Here is a 16,737-nt window from a genome sequence, read left to right on the forward strand (position 1 = left end):
GACTATGGTCTATAAGACCAGTTATCGGATGGAGAGTTTTTATGGATTATCGGAGCTGAATACTTGGAGGCATAAAGATCACTTCCCTATGCCATTCATGGATAAGATATTAGATTATCTTGCTGGTAGAGGATGGTATTGTTTTCTTAATAGTTATTCGGGGTATAATAATACTTACATTACCCCCAAAGACCAAGATAAGATCACTTTTACATGTCCATTAGTGCATTCGCGTTCAAGAGGATGCCTTACGGACTTTGTAATGCTCCAACCACCTTTTAAGGTTTTATAATGTATATCTTTTCTTATATGGTGGAAGATACTATGGAAGTCTTTATGGATGATTTCTCAATCGTGGGTTACTCATTTTATGACTATTTGGACCATTTGGCTAACACACTTAAGAGATGTAGGGAGTGAAACTTGGTGTCAAATTGGGAGAAATGTCACTTCATGGTGAAAGAGGTCATACTTTTGGGACACAAGTGTTCAAAGAAGGGTATTGAGGTTGACAGAGCTAAAATTTAGGTGATTGAAAAATTTCCTCCACCTATCTCGGTCAAAGGTATTCAAATCTTCTTAGGCTATGCAGGGTTCAATAGGTGGCTAATCAAGGACTTCTCCAAAATTGCAAATCCATTATGCAAGTTATTGGGAAAAAAAAGGTAAAGTTTGTGTTTGATGATGCTTTCCTCAAGGCCTTTGTGTGCCTTAGAGTGAAAGAGTGATTTTTGCCCCTATCATTATGTCTCAAGATTGGTCTATTACATTTGAGGTGATGTGTAATGCCAGTGGTGTGACCCTAGGAGCTTTCCTGGGCCAAAGACGTGAGAAAATATTATGCTAGTAAATTACTCAACCTTACACAGAAAAATTATACGGTAAACTAAGCAAGAGTTACTTTCGGTGGTGTTGGCTTCTGAGAAATTTTTATCCTATTTGATTGGGACCAGAGTCATTGTGCATACTGATCATACAGCTTTGAGGTACCTTATGGATAAGAAATATGCAAAGCCTAGTCTGATTTGGTAAGTACTATTGCTAAAGGAATTTGTTTTTGAATTCAAGGATCGAAAGGGTACATAGAATCAAGTTGCAGACAATTTATCCCACCTAGAAGATGAGGCGATGATCAAATTAGGGTATTAGCTTCAAAATGATGATACTTTTCCAAATTAACAGGTCTTGGAATCATCACAATACTCGATCATATGGTTTTCTGATTTTGCCAACTATTTGCAAGTGACATCACCTCGAAGGTGTTGCGCACATGCAAGTGTACATAGTCCGCCCAAGTAATACAGTGGCCTTTAAAGAAAGATAAATATAGACCCATAGGGACTAGTGTTAATCAACTATCCAATTTTAGTTCAACTATTAAGATTAAATCAGTGCAAACTTAAGTACAAGATGTTTGAAAGTTATAACTGACAGTAAAATAAAACAATACGGCAAATTAAATTTCTTGGACAATCAATGGGGAACAACATAGGGTTAAGGCACTACAAAGAATCATATTACATTATAGAACTTCGTTGTTTAGGTTAATTATCATAGTTTTTGGTTCACAAGGTCGATACTAAGGCTATGACCTTCTAATCCTATAATTAATTATCTAACTCAACTCTACAACTACATTATTGAGCAGGGATACGAGAACTAAGTTAAATATACTCATATTCCATCCTGTAATTGAACCAAATAGGGCACTTAAGTATATTCATAATAGAATTATAGCATGTATTCTAAGAGCCCCAAATCATTAAAATATTGTTAACAAGGATAAATAAAAAACCACACATGATAAACAACCACAACCAATTCAATTCATAACAATAGTACTCATGTTTTTATCCTTAACCCCAGAAAAGGGTGTTTGGCCACTCATGGACATATACGTAATCACTAGAGATGAATACATGATAAAATCCAAATGTAAATTAAATTAATGGAAGAAAAAACCTAATTCAAGTGTTCTCCATATTTTTTCCAATCCCTACGGTCGTCCAAGGTTTGTTCAATTGATTTTGGAGTTGCCTCTGTTCCATGGACTTATCTCCCCATCTAGGCAGTGTGGCATGGCCTAATCATGGAGGCACACTATTTTGTGCCATCTTGACTCACTACCAAGGTTGTTCTATGCCCTTAATGCGGCACCTTGGAAGATTGGCACGGCAATGACTTCAAAACCTCCAACTTTTCACAATGTTTGTCCCATGCATTTGTCCTTTCACCCCAGGCTTTGTAGTGTTGTTTATACTTCATTTTCAGCTTGTTTAATATACATTTATAATATTTATCAACTCACCAAGCATACTATAACATCAAACACCTCAAATTAGAGCTCAAAACAAAAAAATCCATGACGAACTAGTAAAGACATAGCTCAAGCTAAGTATACTAGTTTTGTCCTTTGATTCTTAACTTAATGTTTTGGCTCCAAACTCACTATAAAAACATGTTAAGAAGTACCAATACATAAATTCACATTTACATGCTCATTTATATCAATTACTAACTCATTAAACACAAAATAAATCCTTAGAACTAAGCTAAACATGGTAAGATAACTATACTTAGCTGCATAAATCCACTTAAGATCATCACCCACACTAAAAGCCTTGTTCATCCTCGAACAACTGTTCACGTAAGTATCAAAATCATTAGTAGACTTCACACTACTACTACAAGCAGGACACTCAAGCTAGTACTACAATACTACACAGAATGCAAGTCTTTACACTAAGCATGTCATATGCAATTGAAAACTTGAGAATACTACTTCAAAATATCTTAGCACCAGGAATTAACTCTCTAAGTTGGAAAACTGATGCATATTACTCATTTATAGTGATCATACAACTCACCCACTTATCAAACATGTTCCCTCACCACAAAAGAGTTACCCATATTCACTTACATAGATTCAATTTATCATATGAATAGATACAAGAATCAAATTATGCTCACTCTCACAAAGAATTCACAAGTTACACATGATGAACTATAGGATTTCCCTTAGTGTAGTACTACACTACTATCAGAATGTTGAAGCTTAGGATTAAGTAGGACTTGAGGATTGTAATGTAAGATAAGAAATGGATAGGAACTATTCTAGTCAGTAATATTGACTATCTTTCCTAAGCGCCTTAATACATCACTCATACATTAAGACCTCTCTATTAACAAACAATTTATAACACTTCTATCTACATAAATATTTTTCCCTATTTTATTAGATAATGCACAAGTATCATGAAAAATTACAAAAATATTTTTGTGCCTAAAATAAAGGGGCTTTCCCCACCCTACACTTAAAAACTTACTTTGTGCCTAAAGTAAAATTAAAAGTAGAGATAAAAATATTCCTTGAGGCCTCTAGGTCTAGCTAGTAGGATTTTTTACATCAAGAAGGTCTGAGAATCCCACACTTAGTCTCTGCCCTACTTCTTAGCTCAAGTCTCTGATACTCAGACTTCATATCAACCTGTGACTCGGAACAAAAACAAAAAACATGTGAAGCAAAAACTAAAATACTGAAAAAATAAACCTATCTTAACTTGGGTTGCCTCCTAAGCAGCAACTGATTTAGTTTCACGGCACGACCTAACATCACTACTCAACTAAATTCCTATATCTTCTTTCTTCTAGTTGGTGAAAATCTTCTTATTCATTTCTAACCTCTTGAGTGTGAACTCTTAAGGTCAACATATTTCTCAATAATAGCCTTATTAGGATCATCAATCATTATCACTTCGAATTTAGGTAGTGGATTGGGAAACTCAATGAGGTTTTTCAAAGAGGTTCTTGGTGGTTCGACTTCTACCACCCCACACTTATCCACTTCGATTACTATAATCATACAAAGATCTTTGTGGTGGAAAGGTCAATTAAGTGTCTTATAAACTATTAAAACCACCTCTTTATCATCTAATCTCATTATGAGAATGCCTTCTCTCACATCTAATAATGCTCCTACTATTGCTAAAATAGACGTCCCAAAATCATTGGTACCCTATTATCTACATCATTATCCAAAATAATAAAATCAACAAGAATCACAAACTTACCAATATTTATGAGCATGTCTTTAATTATTCTTTCAGGCCTAACTATGGTCATATCTGCCATATAGAATATCATAGAGCATGGTCTCGACTTACCCAAACCAAGTGTGTTGAACATTAATAGAGGCATCAAATTTGCACTCTCCCCTAAATCACTCAAGTCATGGACCACTTCACCATCACCAATCTGTATGGGGAGGGTGAAACTCCCTAGGTCCTAAAGCTTCTTGGGGATCTTCTTTATTACCACAGTGATGCACTCCTACGTTAGTGCCACCGTCTCAATATCCTACAACTTTACCTTATTGGTCACCATATTCTTCAAGTACTTAGCATACTTAGGCATTCCTTGCAAAGCATCTAACAAAGGATATCTAATGTGAAGTTCCCTGAATGTGTCCAAGAACTTCTTAAAACAAGATCTTCTTTAGCCTTTTTTAGCCTCTATGAGAATGGTGATGGTGGTCTTTCATTCACTTGCTCAGCATCTTAAACTTTCAGGTACTCTAACTTTACCAAATTATCAATATATTTTCCTGCAACCTATTGTGGAACTATCTCTACATCTACCTCCTTAGCTTTCTTTGGAGATCTGTCTTAAGATCTTTACCAATCCTCAAAGTGATTGCCATAACTTACTTTAGAGCTTCATTATCACTTTTTAACCACCTTGAGGTCTGGTATTTTATTCTTGGGCTAGTTTTCCCAACTATTGCTCTAACTATTTTTAAGCCACTTAATGATTTTTTATTTCAGCAGCCATTTCCTCTTACTTGGATAGGATCATTTTTAAAGATTCATGTATGTTACTGTTCTGTGTATTGTGCTGTCACTGGAATTATTGGTTCATATTATTTCCCCATGTATAATTGGTTTGATCTGCCAATTTTGGTTATAGGCATCACATAAATTGGCTTATGTGCATTGTCCACAAAATTTATAGATTCAAGATTTACACCACACATGTCTATAGAGTGGCCACTATTTCTATAAATCTCTCACCAACTTGGAGTCTGCTGTACTACATTTACCTGAGCCAGAGTTTGATTCACACCCAATTTGCTTAATTGGGTCATCATTTGATTTTGCATGGCTGATATTTGAGTGGCTAAGGCAGTGATACTATCAACTTTAATTATGCTCAAAGTCTTTTTCACTAAGCATCTGGACATGTCAACATGCTAGTTAGGATTCCCATGAACTATGTAGTTCAACAAAGTATACAGTTTATCATAAGACTTCTCAGAGCCTGACCACCTATAGATGAATCTAGTAAAATTTTTGGGTTATGGTCAAGGACTTAAACAAAGGTATGATCTAATACCTCATTGGACTACCCAAAGAAGAGACTTGAATCCCTCCCAAGCAATATATAGGTTCTTATCCGGCTTCTTCTTAAAGATTAAAATCTTATTACGTAATCTCATAGTCTTGTTGAATTGAAAGAATTAGATAAGGAATTTCTGGGTCAAGTCATCCCATGTAGTGATAAAAGCTACCAAATCAGCTTTCAACCACTTCTTTGATTCCCCCAAGATTGATAAGTGGAGAAGCGTCAGCCTCACATAATCAGTTGACACACCCGTGGGGATGAATGTTCTATTAATCTCCAAAACGTTCTACAAGTGGATGTATGGATCTTTATGTGATAGCCTGATAAACTATCATTGTTGTACAGAATCTACCCATATTTTTCTTTTATTCAAATCTACCTCTAGGAGATGGTATTTGAATAGTGGAGGTCATATTCATTGCATGTCGGATTACCACTTCACAAGCTATTCTATGGGTTGGTGGATCCTCATCCATGTGTGCAGTAATATCTTTCTCTTCATGAATTTATAGAATTCTATAGAGAAGTACTGATTTTCTCCTCTTTTGGTGTAAGTATTGCTCGAGATTGGGGTCTGGTTTAACCAACTATCTATCCCTAGCCAGCTTACTAGTCTACTAAATCTATTCCTACAAATTTAGAAGCCAAGACCAAGTGAATAGCACCAATGAAATAAAAAATAAAACTAATACTAAGACAATTGTCAAACTACAAGTCCCCAGCAATGGCGCTAAAAAACTTATTGTGCCTAAGCACATATACAGGTATACGTGGTCCAACCAAGAATTTTAGTGTCATATGAGAAAAGTGGAATATCAATACCGCAAGGACTATTGTTAATCAACTATCCAATTCAAGATCAACTATTAAGATTAAATCAGTGCAAATGTAACCACAAGATGTCTGAAAGTTATAACTAGCTATAAACTTAAACAATGAAGTAAATTAAATTTCTTGGAAAATTAATGGGGAAAACCCCAGTGTTAAGGCACAATGAACAATCAAACTACATTATAGAACTTCATTAGTTAAGTTAATTATCATGGTTTTTGGTTCATAGGGTTGATACTATCACTATGGTCTTTCAACCTATAATCCATTATCTAACTCAGCCCTGCAACTACATCATTAAGCGGGGATGTGCGAACTAAGTTAAATATACTCATATTATATCATATAATTGAACCAACTAAGGAACTTAATTTTATTCCTACCCTAAATGCAAATCATAACTTCATTCAAGTGAATTAATAATCCTATTCTATCTATCCCATGTTCTATCCTATCACTCCTCCTTCTGGGTTTATAATAGAATTATAGCATGTATTCTAAGGGTTGCGAATCCTTAAAATAGTTTTAAAAAGGATAAAAAAAAAACAAAAATAATAAACATCCACAACCAATTCAATTCATAATGATCATGCATTACCCCATAAAATGGAGTTTAGCCACTCATGGACATATATGTAATCACAAGAGATGAATACATGATAAAATCAAAAATTAAACTAAATTAATGGACCAAATAACTTAATTGAAGTGTTCTACATCTTTTTTTCAAGCCCTAAGGTCATCCAAGGTGTGTGCAATTGAGTTCAAGTGTCCTATTTATATTAGGCCAATATTAGACGTTTTGGAGTTGCCTTTATTCCATGGCATTATCTCACCATCTAGGTAGCGTGGCATGGCCTAATCGTGGATTCATAGTGTTTTGTACCATATTTTAGTAGCCATTTCTTCTTACTTAGATAGGATCATTTTCAAAGATTCTTGTATGTTACTGTCCTGTGTATTGTGCTGCTACTGGAATTGTTGGTTCAGATTATTCCCTATGTATAATTGGTTTGATATGCCACTTTTGGTTATAGGCATTCACATAAATTGGCTTATGTACATTGTCCATAAAATTTATGGATTCTAGATTTGCACCACACATATCTGCAGAGTGGCCACTATTGCTATAAATCTCTCACCAACTTGGGGTCTGCTGCACTACATTTACCTAAGCCAGAGTTTGACTTAACCCAACTTGCTTAATTGGGTCATCATTTGATTTTGTATGGCTAACATTTGAGTGGCTAAGGCAATGATACTATTAACTTTAATCATGTTCAAAGCCTTTTTCACTGAGCACCTGGACATGTTACCATTATGGTGGTGATGATATTTATGACCGATTCAATTTTGAGTCTTAATGATATTTATGACCGGTTTAGTTTTAAGTCTTGATGATGCATATTCATGATTCAATTCTAGATGATAATTATAATTACCGATTTGAGTCTGAATATATATATATATACATACATATATATATATATATTCAATTGTGTAATATGGTATGAAAAGTGGTAGTTAGCTAACACTATATTGCTAATGATAAAGGATACCTAGATGATAAAATGATGAATAGTGGATAAATAATGACTAGTTAATGGCTAATATTAGTGACAAAATAATGGCTAATATAATGTTGATAAATTGTTAAGTGCGGGCATAGTGCCGAATGATAGTGAATTATGAAAAGATGGTTAATTTATGAAATGTCGAATAATTTCTTTACTCTTCTCTTAGGTGTACTCTCCAGTTGTATGGGAGGTTGTGATGAGCTCTTTACTTTTTCACACCAGTTGTCGTATGGGTGTCAATTTCATAGTTATTTTTGTATGGGCTTCATTGTTTCATTATGTTATCGTTATTATTTTGATTTATGTACTAATTATGAAAAGTAATGATGGAGATGATTCAAGTTTGATTTTGTACCTTGACTTAGTTATGTTATCTTGCATTTTATCATCCTTATATCATGACTTAGCTAAGTTGGATGATAATGCCTACTGAGCATCCATTGTTTTGGTACACATACTACACTTCTGCACTGAGTACTAGCTATTGCCATTGATCATTGTTCATGCAATGTTGATTTTTTGGAGATAGGATAAGTTTTTAGAGTTCTGAGTCGCCTATTTCCTTCTATATTATTATTTTTCAGTCTTTTGTATTGCGACAGACGTATTGACTCTATTACAAGTTTTTGGGGTTATATTATTTACACTAGATGCTCTTGTACTGACTCTACCAGATCACAGATTAGTATCTCATATTGCCTATGTATCTTGTATTGTCTATGTTATCTATTTAGAACTCTTGTATATGTGCATGTTGTGTTCTTTGAAATTTGGCCTATGTTGCCATTTCCTACCGAATTAACCCAATATGAAATAAAATCTCTCGTTGATACCACAGACTATAACCTTTAACCTTTCTAACATGATAGGCAGTTTCACGTCCATATAAGTGGCATAACATATGAAATTAAAGCTTTCATCAACACACAATAGCTTTCTTACGATTGGGGCTATACATCCACTAAGGATAGTTTGCCACAAACAAAGGCTTCTCAACCTAAACGGGATGGCTTGTCTTCGCCAGTCATTGAACACATGAAATCATTGGTATTCTAGTACAAATACAATTGTTTTGTATATGATATACATAGGATTTTTGTGGCTCTCCCATAGCCTTTAGTGCCCTCAATAGTCCATAGAACAAAGGTGTACTATGCCATACCTCAAATCTACGTGTTTGTAAAAGAAAAGAAGGTAAATAAAAAAGCTATTGTGCAGACCAAGCCAATTTCATTTCATAAACATGGAATGGACTTAGAGATGTATGTTGTGTGTACAAAGCTAATTTCATTTCATATTCATGTTGCAATCACAACAAGTATACTTGTCAAATTATTTCCTTACCCAACTACTTTGATCTAAAGGATCAAAGTACCCATCTCTTTGGAAGAAAAAATCAAGAGTAAAAGTTTAGACAACAAATATTTTTATTGATAGAGAGAAACTTTACAAGAGAGGTTTTTAGGTAGAGAATCTGATGATCCCCAATTAAAGTCCTATGCTTCCTTTTATAGGAGAATGGAGAACTAGATAAGCTTCAACTATAGATAAACTCAAAATAAAAGATTACAACTCTATCCCATGTTCTATTATATAAGCCCTATCTATTCAAACAAGATAAGCCTTATCTTAGGCATACACTTCTATGAGATATTTACAACCTATTTTATTTAAGTCGGTCCCACTATTATATGATGGACGTAATAAAACAAAACACACATATGTTGTTGTCATGTGAAAACATGAGCAAGCAGATAATTGAGCAGGTTGTCAAGCAGGTGGATCGACAGCTTGTAAGCTCCTTTCAAGTAGTTATTTACTAAGTAGCCGGATAAGCAACATGTAGGTAAGCCAATCTAAGAGGGTAACCCAATTGAGAGAGTTTCAAGAGTTTTATGGTGAAAAGTATCTAGAAGAGAAATCCTTCGGTCTTAACATAAAGTCCACCATGATTTCTTTTTTCCCTTGATGTGTTTTACTCGGAATTTGTAAAAAGAAAACCATTGAGGCCATCAAAGAATCTATAAATTTGGGATTATCTTTTGATTTAGCAGGACCATTTTCAAAAAATCCTGCATATCCATTTCAATCTAAAATTTAGTGTGACTCAAAAAGAAGTTAAACTTTTTGATTTCATTCTTTATAGTAAGAATCTCTTTGAAGGTAGAGTGGTAGTGTCGTTCTGCTTTTTTGAACTTTCCACTTGCATAGCTGCATATTATTTGCTGGCCATCTTTTTCTTCTAGGAGAACTGTGCTCCAGTAATTATTGTTGGCATCAGTCTGCAATATCATCCTTTCATTTGATAGGATGTAGAGTGTCTTGACATTTTGGGATATTCTTTTTATTTTTTGGACTGCATCATCTTACTCTTTTCCTCAGACCGATGCATTCTAATTTATTATCTTCATAAGTGGGGAGATATATGTAGAGACATCGGGAATAAAATCACTAAAATTAATCACACCAAAGAACTATTGGAGATATTTAGCTGAAAAGTTATCTTCTAGAAACTTAAGCAATTCATGGAATATATATGGTCCTGGAGTGTAAGATCCATGGGCAAAGTGCATTCTTAAGAAGTCAATTTCATCTCGCACAAGGGTAATCTTTTTTGCCTAGAGCATAACTCCATACTCCTTCACAAGGCCATGGAATTGACGGAGCAAGTCAAGGTGTTCTTCTAAGGTATTATTGGAGAGTAGTGATTATATAAACTAGTAATGTATGGAGGATGGGCTGGAATATCCTGATCATGGCCTTTTAGAAAAGTGAAGGGGTTGTTTTAAGTCCAGACGGCATAACCTTCTATTGGTAATATTGGCTGAATATGCAGAAGGTCATTTTGGGTCTATCCTCTGGGTGTATGCCTAGCTACCAGAATACTGATTTGAAATTAGATTTTGAGAAATGGGTGTCCTTTGCTAGGTAAGAGAATAGGGTCAGCTTATTTGGAATGGGTAATTTATCATCTAGAAGAAAGTAGTTTAGGGGTTGATAGTTTGTGACGAGATGGAGATTTCCCCTTGTCTGTTCAGCGTGTTTATTGACATAGAATGCCTCACAAGCCCATTGGGAATCTAATGGCTCAATGAGCTAAATTCAAACAGTTTTTCACACTTCTTCTTTGTATGTTGGAGATGTTTGGGATTCATGCCTGAATTACTGGCCTTTATGGGATTAATATCTATATTCCTTTTGAATGGAAGTCTGATGAAGATTCTTGGCTGGGCCATAAAGGATTTTGGTTCTTCCTAAGGAACTCTTATGATATTCTGCACATAATTCTTCCATCAGTAGGTTCTCTATCTTCTTTATTGGATCTCTGTTGTCAAGTTGGAACAACCTTGGTATGGTAAAATATTTCTTAAATTTCCCCAAGAAGGTTATACCTTTAATCAGGATAAGGAGGCAGTTCCTAAACTGCCTATAGATGTCCAATCCAATAATCAAGTCTTTCCCTGGGATATTAGAACCAAAGAGTTTTGTCTTGTAGAGTACTCCTGGAAATAATTCGATCATGATCGGCTACGTCGTGATAACCCTAGTTTTAAGGACTCCTCTTTTTTATGTTGTGCCAAAGGTCCTGAAGTGAGGAACCCATTAATCTTTGGGGGTGATGTCGGGATTTAGTATTGAGGTTGCTGCTCTAATATCCATGAAGGTGATAACCTGGAGGGTTTTTTACCAATTTGATGGATATATCCTCAGTTTGACATGAGGGGTTTCTAGTTTAGAGATTATGTTGATTCCTTCTGTGATCATATTAATCTTATTCACCAATTTTGTTATCCGATTAAGCTCACTTTCATTGATGGGTGATGATACCTTATCTAGGTAGTCATAAATAATAAGTGGCTGAGGTTTGCCATTAATAAAAAAGGATGGTGAATCCTCTACCTCGTCAATGGCTGGGGTATGAGCAGTTCTCATCTCATCTGAGGATTGAGATGTCCTTTTAACCTTCCTGTATTTAGGACATGCTTTCGCAAAGTGTCCCTTGTCATAGAAGTTGAAGCACTTATCCTTACCTAAATTTCTCTTTGTGGAGGATCCCGTGGTTTTCCTGCTTGTGGGTTCTTTATTTGGTGGTTTATTATTTTTGGCTCGTTGATACTTTATGTACCTCTTGTGCCTTTCTTGGCATTCTGAGATCTGGGGAGACCCATCCATCTTGGATCCTAGATCGACTTGATTGATTGTAAGTAGGCCAATGGTTTTTTCATTATCTTCGAGAGGGGCGTGATTTGGATTTTTGGGTGGTGAATCAAAACTTGAGATCATCATGTTTGCTATAACAATTGACTGGGTATTCACATTATTGTCATTGTTCTCCTTCCTCTAGATCAATGTCATAAAGGGGGTCGGTGGCCCGCAACTATTCCTCAATAAGCACATCATAGAATTATTGAGGAGTGTGATTCCTAGTTTCTGCTAAGACAAGCTCTAGGAAGGCCTGATCTGGCATAGTCGGATCATTAATCCAGAAGAATTTTGGACATAACCAGTCATTATTAAGAAGATACTATTTAGTGGATTCCCAATCTTTATCTAGTGGTGAAGTTTTCACAGCTGGGATGATAGGATATAGACCAGAGAATATGTCATCATATAATGAAGTACGAAACATTGACTTCATGTTATCCGCATCATATAGAACCTTCATCCTTTTAGTATGACATGGTAACTTTTTGGCTTGCTTATAGTCTATCATGGTTTCTTTCCTCTTCCATGAGCATCTAGGAAGTGTAGATTCTTGGTAATTAGGTGAGGAAGTTGAAAATGGTCTATATGGTTCTTGCGGTGATGTGGGAAATACAACGTTTGTTTGGATATTTTGTGGATTAGTAGTGTCGTATTTAATAGAGTGATTTGTTCCTCAATTGATGTCATTTCTCTTTGTTTCTGATCAATAAAGGATAGTCTTGAGGTTCCTAGAGAACATGTTTCAGACTGGATAGACTGTCACCTTTGTTTGAGTATTCTGATAAGTCTGTCACGTTGGTTGGATTCTTGATCGCCCTTGCATGGAATTTCTAAAGCATGGGTTAGGTTATTTATGTTGGGTTATGGGTTCCACTCCCAATATACATCCCACACTACCTCATCCTCTTCATCATCGTAGTAGTTGGTTCTTATCGCATTTCACATAGTTGCAATGGCTAACCTATGGACAGTGTCTCAAAAAGGACATTTGAACCTGCATACTTGCTTCCCTTATGATTGAATTATTGTATCCAATCACTATATTGTATGGATTCTGTAAGGAGATATGTGATATGTGTAGGGTCTAGATTTTCTTCAGTCGGATATTTATCAGTAAGAATAAACATGCAGATGACCAGAGATATGTGATAAGGTTTAGTAGCTGAAGTGGAGCAAGAAGACTGGAGACATCAAGGATAGACTCTCAACCTCTCATTACTATTAACTCATCGAATAGGAAGAATTATGAGCAGTTTCTCCCTGGATAGGTGCCTTGAGATTTGCACACCCAGAGTGGTGCTACTTGTGACATCTATGGCTAAATATAAGGAGTTTTGTTCACCTGGCATGGATATGGTATTTTCATGATTTTTCACTTTCCAAGTGATACAAGACAAACAAGGAAGACACAGAATCACACACCAAAATAGTCCACAAATCAAGAAACCGAAGGTTATCTTGGTGACCACACTCGGATTCGCTAGTGTAACAATAATGGAGAGAATATCACGTGTTAAACACAATAATCAGCCAGCCCCAAACTAAGATTAATAATAATATATTAAGCACAATATGAACATAACAATGTGAAGAACAACAACAAGACAAACGACTACAATACAAGATACCAAACCGTGACAAGATTACAAAAATGTAAATGATAGAAAGATAGACATACACTACTACAAAGTATAAGAACCTAATGTGTTCTCAAACACAAAGACCCTTAACGATGAAAGTAGAAACACCTACACACTTCAAAGAACACAAGAGGGAACTCAATCCTTCAAGCATCCAAGGTTCCAAGCAAACAAACAACAAGAGTGAATTCACACTCTAATTGTTACCTAGTTTTTCCCAAGCCCCTTTTGGGAGAGAACTTGTGTGTTTCAAGAGTGAGATACAATATTCAATATCCAAAAACTGAAAACTAAAACCCTAGAATGTTCCTTTTATAGTGTATTACATAATATGAGTTAACAGAACAAAAAGGCCCCTCAATGATGGGGCGCCCTTCTAGTGCATGTAGTGGGCTGATTTGATGTGTATTTAGGTACTATTTGCACTTAATTTTTTACACACCAAGCCTCGGTCCCAACACACACTCTCTTAAATCCATCTACATGATCGCACTTGTGTCATCCTCTCCATCTTGAGAGAAATTTGTCCACAAATTCAAGCAATCATCACCCGCAAGCTCTCCTCTTTGAATCATCTTTTCAATGCTCCTCCCAAGGTTAGGATGTTTAACCTGCACATAAGAAGAATGGATGTTACGCAAAGTGCTAGCATCTTGGTTAGCAAGCAACAAAGGGCCTTTGTGGGAAAATCCCACAACCCTAACTCTCGTCATCTCTTCTTCTTCACCTTCCTCACTCTTGGATTCTTCTTCCACACCCTCACTAAGCATGACTCTCCTTTCCATCTACATAGGCGCTACACACTCTCCATTCAATCGGCTAAATATCTTCCCCACCTTCATCAATTTCCACCTAGGCTTTTAGCTCTCCATCTTGAGCTTTTTCATCACACTCATTCTATTTAAGCCCCACCTCATCACCAAGGTAATACAATTTTCCCTCTCTAAGGATTACATTCCTTCGATTTGGGTATTCACTAGCCTTGTACCCCCACCCTTGACATTTGAAATATTGAAATCCCTTAGGACGAAAAGTAGAATTTGGTTTACCTTTGTTTCTTGGGGAATACCTTTGGCCAGCCTTGGTTTTGGTTTAGACAACCTTTTTCCTAGCTTGGTTGATATTGGATGAGTGCTCTTGATGTTGGTGTCAATCGGAGGAAGGTTGTTGGTGATTCTTGGACTTGTAAGCCGAGAGCTCTCTCTCAATTTTCAAGGCCGCTTGGAAGATGCCTTCGATGGTGTCAAACATGTGGAGGGCCATCCAGAAGCTATGTCCCTATTCAACCTAACTTTGAATCATATAATGTCATGGCACACTTGTTCTCCTCGATGGTCAATCTTCAATATCAATTGTTGAAATTCATCATAGTATTCCATGACACTTTTGTTTCCTTGCTTCAAGTTATACAACTTGGCAAAATGTTCATGTTTGTAGCCCTCAGGTAGGTACCTTTTATGCGTAAGGTACCTTAATCTAAATCATGGAGGTGGTTTCCCAGCAATCAACACATCACCAAAAAGCTTCACATACTCCCATCAAGTGCTTGCATATCCCTCAAAGTGAGCGATAGCATAACAACTCTTCTTCTCTTAGGTTAGATCATTCACTTGGAATATCTTATCACGCGATGATTCCCAATCAAGATACACCTGGGGACCACTCTCACCCTTGAAGATTGGAAGACTAACTTTGATGGTGTTGATACCTAACTCCTGGGTTAGGTGACCACCCCTATCCTTTCGGCCTAACTCACCTAGCCTACCTCTCACCTCTTATTCCCTCAAGGGAACATCACCATAAGCTCCATAACCCCCATGTTTTTCCTCTCTACCATAACCCTCAACATGATTTGGTAGATTTGGATTAATTGGATTCGGCTTTGAAGGATAGTACGGCCTTTGGTTCAATAGAGCTTGGATTAGAAAGTGTGGTCTTTGGTTAAGTAGATGGCATGGGTTTGGAGGTATTTGGGTTCTAAATCCTTCATGTTGTACTTGGTGAAGTGTAGGGATGGTTGGTCCATCATACTTATGGTTTTGGGGAGCATTTTGTTGTTGGCTCGGTGATTTGTTCATTTGGTGTAACATTTCAGAGGAGATAGTAGGGGAAGTGTTTCAAGGAGTTGAAGGTGGGGAACTTCTTTGGATTTATGCCCGTTCTAACCTCCCACTCATAGTATACATATCTCCCTTTATTGTTGCCAAATCCCCTCTCACGGTACCAACTTTCATGTTCAATCTCTCAAGTATTCGGGTGATAGCCTTAAGAGAGGCTTTCATAGCATCAAGAGTACTGTTGTCCACGGTTTGAGATGTGTACTCTTCCATTGTGAGTACCTAATAAAAAAACCTACAAAAACAGCAAAAAAATTAGTTCAAAAGCCTCACCACACTCACACACTTCGATTACCTTACTCGTAGCTTCAATAGTGTTGTAAGTCGGCTAAGGAATCCGTGAGGAGCCGAGGATAGAGTCTACTCTTGTCCGGATTTGATTTCAATTTTGAAACTCAAACAAATATCATAGGATGAGAGCCAAGAACTAATCAATGAATCAAAATGACAAAAGGTATACAAATAACGCTAACACGAACAAACAGGTACAAAACTAACTAGCAAGCGCTAGTAGGAGATTAATAGGTCGTCAATTAGTATTCGAATCAACAAACGAAACTAAAAAGAAATAAGATGAAACTAAGCAATCTTACATTTGAACTCAAAAATGTTGCATGAACAGTAATTTAGTGACATGGCAGTCCACTATTGGCCTCGGTTTTGTCAAAATTTTACTCTCTAAATTCAAGTCTTGAGCAATTTACAACTTGCAAATGGTGGATTTGGTTAATGGAGGGAATTTGGTCTTGGAGATTCTTTTTCAAATTCAAAACAAGACTAGACTTCTTGGTACTTTCTCCTTGAAACAAGGTCCTAAAATCAAGGAAAGTAGGTAAAAATTAGTGTTCAAGTCTTTGAAGTGATGTGAACAAGTCTTTCACCTTTTTAGATCTATTTGCACTTTAAAGCTTAATAAGATGATGAATGTAGTGAAGACTTCAAGAACACAATAAAAGCATCAAGAAC

General features: G+C 36.2%; 1 long non-coding RNA gene across 2 annotated transcripts in view; it reads left to right on the forward strand.

Annotated features, from left to right (window-relative positions):
* Window positions 1-9,127: 9,127 nt before the first annotated feature.
* Window positions 9,128-16,737, forward strand: part of LOC107851839 — a 32,883-nt gene continuing 25,273 nt past the window's right edge. For both annotated transcript variants that reach the window (XR_007048700.1, XR_007048699.1), the window contains exon 1: window positions 9,128-9,601. This is a non-coding gene — a long non-coding RNA (uncharacterized LOC107851839). The remainder of the gene's footprint in view (window positions 9,602-16,737) is intronic.

The sequence above is a fragment of the Capsicum annuum genome, chromosome 12 (assembly GCF_002878395.1).
Source record: "Capsicum annuum cultivar UCD-10X-F1 chromosome 12, UCD10Xv1.1, whole genome shotgun sequence".
In the NCBI taxonomy this organism is placed as follows: Eukaryota; Viridiplantae; Streptophyta; class Magnoliopsida; order Solanales; family Solanaceae; genus Capsicum; species Capsicum annuum.